Below are 12,500 nucleotides of genomic sequence, written 5' to 3'. Positions count from 1 at the left end.
CCATAGTTAGATATGGCTGCTGCTGTAATGGACATTACATGTACCCTGTTACACTCTTCACCCCATGGGCTACTTGGACCTTGCAGTACCAGCACAACACTGTTGTACAAATGGGTAGATAGGCATGGGTTACCCTCTGAGTCCTGGCAAGTGTGTGTGTGTGTGTGTGTTTGTGCAAGTGTGGATATTTGTAGGATACAGCATTCTGAGGCCACATTCTCCTAATACAATACACCTTGCCATACAGTATAAGGGATAATGATGTTGCTGACCATAGGAGATCCATGACAAAGCATTAGACTACTATCCCTGTGGCATGTGCAATAGATGCATATCCCTGTAGTAGCACTCTTGAGATAGACACGGGGTTGTATTGCAGTCCTGGTCAATGTGTGATGTCGGGTATGTCAAAGTATTATCATGGGTTTCAGTGAGTACAATATCCAATGTGGGGTGTGGGTGCTGGGTGTACTGTCTTTACACCATGGTACCCCAGTACATGTCCCAAGGTCCACTGTATCAGGACCACTGTCACCATCAACCATACAGGTAAATGATTACACTATCCAGCCCAATTATGCATGTGCTGTGTGCAACTTATCTGTAACAGAATGGACACACTGACAAGGTAGTTAGCACTGATAAACCCAGGTCTCTCAGATGTGTGTATGACTGTTATGTGTTTGTCAATGTGTATATGACAGTATGTCACTCTATGTATTGTTCATAAACAACCAGTACACCCTCCATTACCATACTGTACAAGGCCTGGTGATGTTCTTCACTTAACAAGTAACCTAGGACACACCTCATCCTAAAAGCTGTGTGGTGTGTGCAATTAAGGCCACACACATTAGTAACAATAAGTACCTAGGTAGGGGTTCTACTCTCAGTGTTGCCAAGTAAGAGTGTGTGTGTATGTGAAGGGATCTACTTCAGTTTGCAGAAAATACATGTCCTAGAAGGTCATCTGTCCAAGAACTGACTGGCAAATGCTAACATTTCAGAGGAATCATCTTGTAGAAATTGATTCCATCAAAACTAGTAGTAGATGTGTAAATGCCCTCTTCCCCACTGTATAGCTGTACAGCGATACTGAGGTTGGTATATATAGCTGGATGTGGATCTTGTGGACACAGCCACCATCATTGCGGTTATTGTTGAGTGTATCCCTCCGCTTAGTCGGCTGTAATACTGTGCAGTTTATGTTAACTGGTTAAGTAGTTGTCAATCACACTATCTTCAGTTCTACACCACTACACACCCTCCAAAGGGTAGGGTTGTGCCACCCACACAAGCACACCTATGTTTACCAAGTTGAGGACTGCACTACATTGGGGAAAGGGGCATATACCCTTCCAGTACCATTGTCAATGACATTAAACTAGCAGACCGATTATTTCCCAATGTGATGTTGTGCCTATTCTGTCTTGGTGGAATTATATAGGCTAAAATGGGTTCCCTGCAAAAGTACATGCATCCATGTGTACAGTATTCTCTGTGTATTGCATCAACACCAAAGCCTCTTTGTGTGTGTGTGTTATACACAAACATGTGGTGTGTGCCACCCAGTACACTTACCATTGTCCACTGTAGAAGTGTTGCTGACATCAGTCACCATGCACTCATGTATACACCCCTCAGACCTATCAGGCATGTGGCACATACAGTAACTGTTATACAGACCTGTGACTTGTGTTCAGCTGTACCCAGGATATGGCACAGTCAAGGTGTCACCACAGTGCCATCCCCCATTGTAGGAAACAACAGCAGAACAACATCCTGCTGACACATAGACACCTACAACACAAACGGAATACATTATGGAGACCACAATCACTCAGTGTTAATAACAGCTATAATGCATCATGTATAGCTACACATCCTGACATATAAGCATTAAACTTTAGTGCTGATAACATGTTACATAGCATTACATTGGAACACCATAGTACAGTCGCCCTGTGCATCAGAACCATATTATCCTCTCCCTACATCGATGTTATGGATGACAGGGATGTGGTACAGGTATCATCATATGCACAGGGTGTGTTGTGGGTTTGCCAGAGACCTAGGCTGAGATTTGACAGCATGTGTGTGTGTTAGGGGGTTCATTATTAATTGAGCTGTGCAGATGTGGTGTGTGTAGGTATGGGGTTGCCCTAGGTGTGTTGGTGATGTGTGTGTGTGTATGTATGCGCACAGTTCTCCCATGTGGCTGCCCTATACAGGGGTTTGTTGGACAGCTTCAGACCGTACCTGGCAGGGTGTGCAGTTCACTGTCTCTGGCCATGGACAATGGAACTGTGCCTGCCAGGGGTTCCACTGGCACTACCAGGTACAAACCAAGTTATGGTACTCTCCCATGATGATGACATATGTCCGCTGGATCGGGGGCCCTCTTAGGATCAGCCAGGGTCACGTGCACATGGCATGCTATGTTGTGGTATGGACAGCCCCCCCCTCCCCCACAGTGCTGGTGCTGGTACTGCCACTACGGGAGAGGGTCTGACTTGTTGCACATCCAAATTGACCTCCACATATTGGTGTTGCTGGCCTATGTCCACAAGGGCGTCACACTACTCCAACTATATCCTCAAGCACAGACATCCCACAGTCAAGGATTCTCACCATCTCACCCAACCGTCTATCCAGGACCTCTGCAAAATAACGGTGGACACCTGCAAGATAACGGATGTTGTCAATAACAGCAGAATGAGTAGCCCTCTGGAGCCTCAGACCCTGTTTGGTATAACATTCCATACATGCCTGTGCCTCCATGATGGCCTGAAACATGCATCTGGTGACACCAGCTGTGACACTTCTGCTAGGGGCATAATGACAAGCAGCCTTCCTACGAGCACCCCTGCACATCTGCCTGTGTGGTACCTCGCCAAGCATCTGGTTATGGTTGCTGTGTCCAGACACACTTTCCATAGTCCCCACATGTCTTGTCCCATGTCACCACCCGCCAACTGTCCCTCATCTATGGCCACTGGTGATGGGGTATGTATAGGCAATGTGACTGTGTGCAGGGATGGGGTGGATAACAGTGGGATGGTAAATGATGGCACAGCTTCAGCCCTGCCTGTGCCGCACCACACCTATCATCATTGTCAGAGTCTATATGGACACTAGCATCAGTTTTCCTGTAGGAGAGACCCTGACCCACCTCGCCACCTGTGAGGAGAAAACAAGAAACGCACTTTATGACCTGTACATCATTGCTTAACTGTACACATAATCACACACACACACACACACACACACACACACACACACACACACACACACACACACACACTTACAAGTGAGGTGGCACAAAGATATTACACACAGACCTCTCATTACCCATCTGTCAACATGCATGACATGTGGCACTCAACAGCATGCACTGCAGCTATATTCAATCCCTGTAACCAACATTATACATCTTTGTGGTGCATGAGTTGTGTTAGTAGGTGATTCCCCTTCTCCTGGAACACACTGCACCCATGTACACAGTATTGCTGTGCACCTGTTCAGCACCCTGGCATGTACTGTGCACCATACCTCACAGGTATACACGCCATTGCTGAATGTGTATATGCATGTCAGTTATGTTTGCTCTGCTGCTCACAGCCCCTATGTGTTTGTCCAACACATACCTGGGATGATATGTGGGCAGATGTCAATAGTGAATGCCTGATGTCTGATTTGTAGATCTCATCATCAGCGGTGCATGCATGACCAATAAAATACAATTACACTGACAACCTTCAAACCTTACTGTGGCTATGAGGAGTGTACACACCCTTATTGACATGGCACCCTCTTCCCTGATATGCCATGGGGCCACAATACTGCATATGTTAACGTTATATGGACCTGATATGTGACATATGACCTGTGCAATCAAATGCAGTCTCAAACAAATGTGTTAGTTGTGCAGATGCTGATTGAGATGCATATAATATGTGGTTGAATAAGTGTGCACACCCTTAACATTATGGTTTGTTGCACTAACTGTTAAGTGTACTACAGAAGTCACTATTCCTGGAAGGGGTATACTAGCATAGCCCATCTGCACTTGCCAGTATTTGGTCACTCTGCCCTACAAATGTCCCCCAACTCTGCAAGATTGCAAGGTCAACTCGTGCACAGCCCTTGCAGGTCACACAGTGCCTTCACTATTGTTGTGGAGTCAGGGTTATGTCTGCCACAATTCATGACCTTGACTGTGTGCAGATACAGCCATTCTTATTGAGTTTTGGATGTCTGCTTCGGTTCACTGTTCTGTTACAGGATGACACCCTCGCCATCCTCAGCCTTTTTGCAGATGCTTGACAACTATGGTCTACACATGAGTGCCATTTTGCAGTGTCCCAAATTCAGAACACTATGTGTACCGTCCTAGTCCCTGCTAATGAACATCAAACAAACAGGTGTACACTGGCACCAGCAAGCTACAGATGAGGATGGTGGGTCTGAGATGGAGTGAGGTGTTGTTTGTGCAGCACATGTATCTTAATTGATACTGTCTTTAGGTTTTGAATTTGGTCTTGGTACACCATTAAACATTGCAACACATGCCTTTGGGGGACTTTTGATGTTATGCATATGCTACCTGTAGAGAGCCCTGGCTGATGTTTCCTGTGGAACAACTGTCCCATCTGATTGCCCTAACCCATAGGCCACACATATGCAGAGTCCAGGCAATTTTCAACACAGGTACTTGCAAAGCCAGTACGTGCTAGATATTCCTGCAACTCCTTTAGTGTTGCAGCATGTTTCTAGGCAGCCTCCATGACCAGTTTGCAACATGTGTCTTCATCTGTCTTGGATGGCCATCTGTTTTTCTACATTAATGTTGTCCCATATTTCCTCATCACATACATGACTGTCTGCACTGTTTGCCATGGTATATGCAATGGTGAGGTAAGGTTACATGTCCCACTCCTGCTTGCTACCTGTTGGGTATGGGATCCATTCCATGGCTTGTAAGATGTGTGCAAGCCACGGCTGCTTCAGTTGCAGGTGAGTGGGCAAATGTGATGGACATATGTCTTGGACAGCAGACCATTTCTTGGTGTGACATTGAGGACAAGTACTTGCTGGAAGGTGCATACTCATGAACAGTGAATGCTGTCAGTACCTCAAAAGCTGCTTCCACAATATATTATTTGGAGTGTGTGCACACATATGCTTCCAGGTATGTATTCCCCATATTTGCTGTCCTAACATAGGGTTCCATATTACACATTCATTGCTCATGTTAGGACCACATTACAGGTTGTAAGGGTTGTGAAATGTGGTATTGTGATATGCTGTTGTGTAGATCTGTAACAGTCGCCATTGTAATAGTGGTATATACACTGTTGTAGCACTGTACACGAGTGATGTTTCAGACATGTTACTTCAGTAGGCCATTTGTTCAACCATTATGTTCATCTCTGTGCACATATCTTGAAATGACAGGTTGTTAGTTATATTGCAGGACTCTTACATACCCTTCAGATATGCCACCATGGTGACCACTGTGACGCAGTACAGTTAATAGCAACAATAATTGAACATGTACAGCATGCATTATGGGTAGGTGTGTTAAATGTGTGCATGGTAAATACCATGGCCATAACTTGGCCAGTGTATTGGCAAACCTGAAAAAACAACACCATACTCTCCAGCTACAGGCAGGTGCCCCAGAGGTATACCAGATGGACCTACAAAGTTATGTGAGAGATGTGATATCAGTAGCCACACCTGTGACATTGGTACAGTGTGGGAGCAGCATTACAGTACATCAACAGTACAAACCTACAATACTACAGATTATGCACATCTGTTTATTACTACAATGCAGCAACAGACCATATATATATTTTACCTCACATATGCATGATTAAACTCTACAGATGCAGAAGGATAAGCAACAGTGGTCTACTGATGTGCCCTGTGGCTTTACTTGCACTCTCCTCATCCATTGTGTGGGTAGCACCCACCTCCACAATGTTATCCGCTGGGTCTTGTCTTTGCTGGTTGGCAGGTTCCCCAAGGCTGGCGAGGAACTCCTCAGCATATGTCAGGGGGGCTGGATAGCAACCCCCACCTGGCTAGCTGGTCTCTCCTAACTGCAGCAGCACACTGACGGGCATGGCAGATGAGGTCAGTGCACCGATGTCGGACCTGCTCATAACTGCGGTTATGCAGGCCGACATTGTTTACCCTATGGACGAGCTCATTCCACAGGGCGGTCCTCTCCTACAGATCATGGGCTGTACGGCCAAAGAGGGTGTAGTGGTGCTGCACCAGGTAGTTGATTATGACATAATTTTCCTGGGGGGGAATAAACTGGCAAATGCTCTCTAGACATGGTGCGTGAAATACATAAAGAGGAAAAAAGGTTTGAGGACCTCATACTGCAAGGATATAACAGTTGTTAAATGACATCTCTGTCTCCCCCCACTATATCTGCAATAATAATCTGAACACACAACTCAACGGGTATGTTTACAGCAAACCTACTGTTGGGACATATATCGTATTGTACGACAAATAGTGCAATGTGTTTGTAGTCATGTTCCATGTTGAAACACTATCATTGGTGGCCTGTTGCTAACAATGTCACCTGCATGTAAGGGCCACTATGGTTCCATATATGCATGTGTTCTGTTTGCTCTGTAACTGCTCCAAATCTGTTTTGTGTTAATGGGGATATCTATGCATGCTGTTAGAAGTAATCCTGGATTGTGTGGACTATTACTAACCACATATGTTCTATAACTGTGACACAATAGCATGTATGGGAAGCCTGTTTCCAGCAGAACCACCTCTCCAACCTTATCTAGCTATGTTACCAGGCCACAGCACATCTGGGACCCACCCTGGGACCTCATCATCTGCTTGTCCTGCACTACCTTCAGGTGGAACCACCTCAGGGGATATTGTTCGTCCCCCCCTGGGAGCACACACAGAAAGGATCCTGTCACTTGAAGTCAGGTCCAGTGTCTGGTGCATAGGGAGCTCTACAGAAACTTGGGGGATGTGCTACACCACCTTGAGGCACTCGGTACACAATTACAGGGTCCGCATGCTCCTCCTGCTTAGCCCCCAGCTCAGGCAATTTCAGGGGCATGAAGGTGCAGTTGTGACTGCCCATGGGCGGGGACCTTGGTCCCACTGTTTCCATTTGGGGGCTCATGGGCTTCCACTTTCCAAACACCACTCCCCATCCAAGGTGTTTACCCACCAAATGTGTCATATACCGCCCCTGTATGCTGTCTTGTCTGTCTTCCAACCCAACCTACCTCCCCAAATATACCTACTATCCTTCCCCAACATACCAATCTCACCTTCACAAACAAGGGCAATGTGTTCCCAATATGGATTTCACACCAGAGATAACTGTCCATTTTGCACCCACTTACTACTGTATATAAATGTGTGTAAAGATATGTGTGATGTTTTCTCAAACATATCATGCAGTACTGTCATTCAACAGTAGGAGAAATGTATGTTTATATATATATATATATATATATATATATATATATATATATATATATATATATATATATATATATATATCTACTTCACTAGATCGGACTTTTACAAGTTCGAACCACATATGGCTGAGACCATATGCTCGAACTTGTAAAAGTTCGAACACTGAAGAAAAAAGAAAAAAAAAACAACAAAAAACAAAACTAAACATCTGTAGCAGGGAGGCTATGCCCCCTGCACCCCCACACCTCCCCTACTTAAATATACCAACTCCGAGAACACACTACAATTCAGAAAAGGGAAATATTCCCATTCTGCACTGTACGGAGATCTCCATTCAGTCCGATCGAACTTTTACAAGTTTGAACATATGGTCTCAGCCATATAAGGTTCAAACTTGTAAAAGTTCGATCTATATATATATATATATATATATATATATATATATATATATATATATATATATATATATATAGTGCATTCATACATCAGGTCCACACTCTCTAACTCTCCTTCCTCCACAGCTGCACTGTTCTGCCTTGCTACAAAACAGAAGGGTGTCATATATAGGGACAGATTGCATTTGTTCATGATACATTTCAAGTTAACATGACTGTCCTGCAGGTGGTGGGGTCTGAAACTCATGTGTCTATCATAACTTCATTACTTCCACCACCAGTTATTTGCCACACTACTATACATGTCTTGAGGAACAGAACGCATACTATGATGGCTTACATCTTGTCATTGGGTGCTGATCTGCACAGTTGACAAGTATGGCCCACTGCCCACAGGGCCAGATGCTATGTCCATAGCAGTTGTTCAACAGGACATCATCACAACAATAAGTCTTGATGGTACATATAAATCTTTCCACGTCATATATCCCATTATTAAAGAGCAAGTACTACATTCAATTACATGCATATATGTTTCACATACCTGTTGTAGTATTTTCCTCTCTTCTAGGTACACTTTATGTGTCCCTTGTTTTATATACTTTTGTTTTGGTTTGGTTTGTAGTTTTAATTTCTCTCCCTCTCTCTCCACTACAGGGATTGAGCTGCTTTGAATAGGTTGCAGCATGGATTTGGTAGGCGATGCTCATGATCAGGTGATGGTCTCTGCACCAATCAATGTTCACCACTTGCTAATTGCATGCATTCAGCTGTGTAGTACTTCCAATTACCACTATCATGGCAACCCACTATGATAAATTACTACACCATGTGGGATTTGTACCTTTACCTTTACTGTATGGAAGACATCCTTCCTGTGTGTGGCAGCAGTGCTACAAACAGCAGATAGCAATACCTCTTACAACAGGACATGCAGACACAGGCCAACTACATATTTGTATAAGGTACCAGACCTACGGACAGTGTGAGTATTGTTGTTATATGCATCGAATACCGCTAGTTTTATAGGGTTTGTGTGCACATGCTAGTTTTGCATGGAATGCAGTCTGTCTACATAGCTCTCACCTGTGGGCCTATCCACATGATGGCCAGAGGATTGGCTGTTATGTTTTGTTTGTTCACCACACAGGTCTTGTCTCTGATATAACAGTGGCATTCTCTCTGAGTGCTATCAGTACATGGCTACATCCATTTGTGTTTCTGACTTCATATTCCTGAGTAAGGGTATGTTGCAACCAATCCTGTAACACCAGCAACTTTCACAGTGTATAACAGCAATATTGCAAATATGGCCCTGTGTTCCAACCTCTGTCCTCCACCTATATACCAGACTTTGTCCATATGTCATGCAGTAAGAAGTTGTTAAGTAGTGGTCTGTTATTATTTAGCGCTGGCATTCCAGCTATCATTCCAGTGATGGTGTGGACTCCCACACAAATTGTGGGGTAGGGTCCATATATATATATATATATATATATATATATATATATATATATATGAGGGTTACAGCTGGACAAAACGTGTGTGACCTTGTACAGTCCAGAGGTCAGTGTATGTAACACTGTTATATGCCCTTGTAAGTCATTCTATGAGGGAGGGGTATGCACCGTTTTTAACCTACGCTGTTACAACATGTGAGGGATATCAGTAGTAAGACACATGAAGGTATATGGCTGTACATTTTCATACATTTCACCATGGGAACAGTGGTGGGCTAGTGCTTACTGTCTTACAGACAGTTCTGTTTGGCAGTGTGATAGTGATGTTTTAAGTTAAGCATTGTTATGTAGCAGATACATTTTAATTGTGACAACTTAATTCTTTTCCACCTAGGGGTTGAGTACAGAATGTAATTGGAGGCTGCTGAACTACATCTGTAATTAATTAGTGTGGATTGATTCTTATCTTCCAGGCAAGTGTTTTTTTTTTACTGTTGTACTACTTGAAGGCCTTGGCCTGGACAGCAACATATATTATGCTTTCAGATTACTGTATCAAATGTTTTGTTTGAGAGTTGCATTACTCAGTTATTATGTATTTCAAACACCTAACTACATGAAATGGCATATACAACTGAAATAGTACACAAATAAACATTTCTATGTATGCAAACATCCGTGTGGTGTCATATCCTTTGACTTGTCTGTGGGTATATGTTTCATGCAATAATTTTCTTTTGTATGAAAGAATCAAACAGTGGCCATTTTAAAAGGTGGCAACTGTAGGAATACTGGCTGTTTGATATGCTGTCCACCCTCGAAATATATATCTTCTTATACATATCTATAAGTAGTAATATATGTATATGTGTATGTATGTGTATATTATTTATTTATTTATATTTATTTATTTAAATTTGTTGACCGGGAGTGTCCGACTGGACGTGGGTCCATTTTCAGCGGAGGCCTGGGGAGAAAAGCTCCACAGTAAAATAAACAGACAGTAGTTACATTGGATTACATAGCGATTAACAATTTAACATAGAAATTACTTACAACATATTTACAGATGAAGAACATAGTACATCAGTAGACAACTAGAATCTATATCTGTGAAGTACATAACAGGCATTAACAAATGTAACAATGAGAAGTTCCTGCTGTATAATAAGTACTAGGCTTATGAGCATCTGAGCTTGCTATCATCAAGGTAGTTAGTGGAGGTGAAAGAAAGGTAGTAGTTGGATGGGGTGGATGATATTAGAGTGGGAGTTGCAAGGGCATAGCCAGCATGTTTTAGGTGCGCTTTTAATAAAGTTTTGAAGTTGGTGCATGATGGTACAGAGGTAATTGTGGGTGGGAGTGAGTTCCATAATTTGGCTATGGCACAAGAGAATAGTGCTTCACCAGCAGAGTTATTGGCTTTAGTGATCTGCAAGTGATTTTTGTTGCTGGATCTTAGTGGTCTGGTGGTGCGATAGGGTTGGAGTAGATTCTGGAGGGATGGGACATTTAGTGGATGGTTTACTAGTTTGTGGGTGAGTGAGAGTTGATACCACTGAAGGAGGAGAGGGAGTTCAAGCCAGCCCAGTTCAGCAAGTGAGAGACAGTGGTGACTACGGTAGGATGCCCCTGTGGCGAATTTGGTGATTTTGTTGTAGCAGGTCTCTAGCTTGTTTAGATCACATTGCCTTAGGTTGGCATATACTGGAGAGGCATAAAGTAGGGTGGAGATAAGGTGGGAATTTGCTATTGAAATCTTTGCTGCTTTGGTGAGAAATTGTTTATTTCTATATAATGCTCCTAGTTTTTTGTGGACTTTTTTATGGTCATGGATATGTGAATGTCAAATTTTAGTTTATTGTCTATTTCCACTCCTAGAAATTTGGTGTGTTCAGTTGGGCATATAGTGGTGTCTTTTGCTGTGATGTTAAAGTGAGAGTTGTTTTGAGTATGTTTGGTGGGTTGGAAGATGAGTAGTTTAGTTTTGTTTGGGTTGAGTATTAATAGGGCATCGGATAACCATGTTTCAACAGAGGAAAAGGCTTCCTGTGTGACTTTTTGCAGTTTGGGTAGGGACTGGGCTGAGCAGATGATGGTTGAGTCATCTGCGTATTGGATGAGTGTGCCATGTTTGGTGGCAGAGGCTAGATTATTGATGTAAACAGAGAAAAGTAGGGGTCCAAGAATGGATCCTTGGGGAACCCCTATGGAGACAGGTAGTTGGGGAGATATGTCATTCTGCCATACAACGGATTGTTGGCGGTCAGACAGGTAACTCTGAAACCAGTTGGTGACTGATTGTGAGAAGGATAGGTTATTGAGGACAGAGATAAGTTGTTTGTGTGGGACCATGTCAAATGCTTTAGATAGGTCTAGGAAAGTAGCAGAGGAGAGATAGCCATTGTTTTATGCTGAAGGATAGTGTTAGTAAAGGAGAGTAAGGCAGTGGTGGTGCTATGGTTTGGTCGGAAACCATGCTGAGTACTGGAAAGGAGGTTGTTAGTAAGGAGGTAGTGTGAGACCTGAGAGTGTATGCATCTCTCTAGTATTTTGGAGAATGGAGAGAATAGTTATGGGGCGGTAATTGGTTAGTTCTGCAGAGGGTCCGCCTTTGTGGAGGAATTATATGTGAGACTTTCCACAATGTGGGAATGTAACTTTCTGACAGAGATCGGTTAATCAAGATGGATACTGGGTAGGCCAGAGCATCAGCTGCATTTGTAGGTATTCACTTGGGAGGTTGTCTGCTGCTAATTTGGTGGGTTTAAGTTTAGTTAAGAGTTTTTATGTTGGAGGTAGGTACAGGAGAAAAAGAGAAGGCAGTGGGGAGATTACTAGTTGAAGGTGTGGGTTGGAGGGGAGGGGGGTTATGTTGTTTAGCTAGTGATAGTATGGTTTGGGTGAAGTGTGTGTTGAATGAGGTAGCAATATTTTCTGAGGAGTGAGGGATGTTAGGAGGAGGGGTACTGACTTTACCTGGGTGGAGGATGGAGTTTATGGAGGACCAGAATTGTTTGGGGCTGTGTTGTGAGGAGTCTAGGGCAGACTGGTAGTATTGGAATTTGTCCCATTTTATTAGCTTTTTGACTCTATTGTAGTTCTAGGAATTTCTGTCTAGCTTCTTGGGGTTTTGGTTTTGCCAGTGCTCCCAGGCTTT

This window comes from Protopterus annectens, chromosome 14.part0 (assembly GCF_019279795.1).
Source record: "Protopterus annectens isolate FY-2018-M chromosome 14.part0, PAN1.0, whole genome shotgun sequence".
NCBI lineage: Eukaryota > Metazoa > Chordata > Ceratodontiformes > Protopteridae > Protopterus > Protopterus annectens.
The sequence above is the reverse complement of the archived record's forward strand: the minus strand, read 5'-3'. Positions refer to the sequence as shown.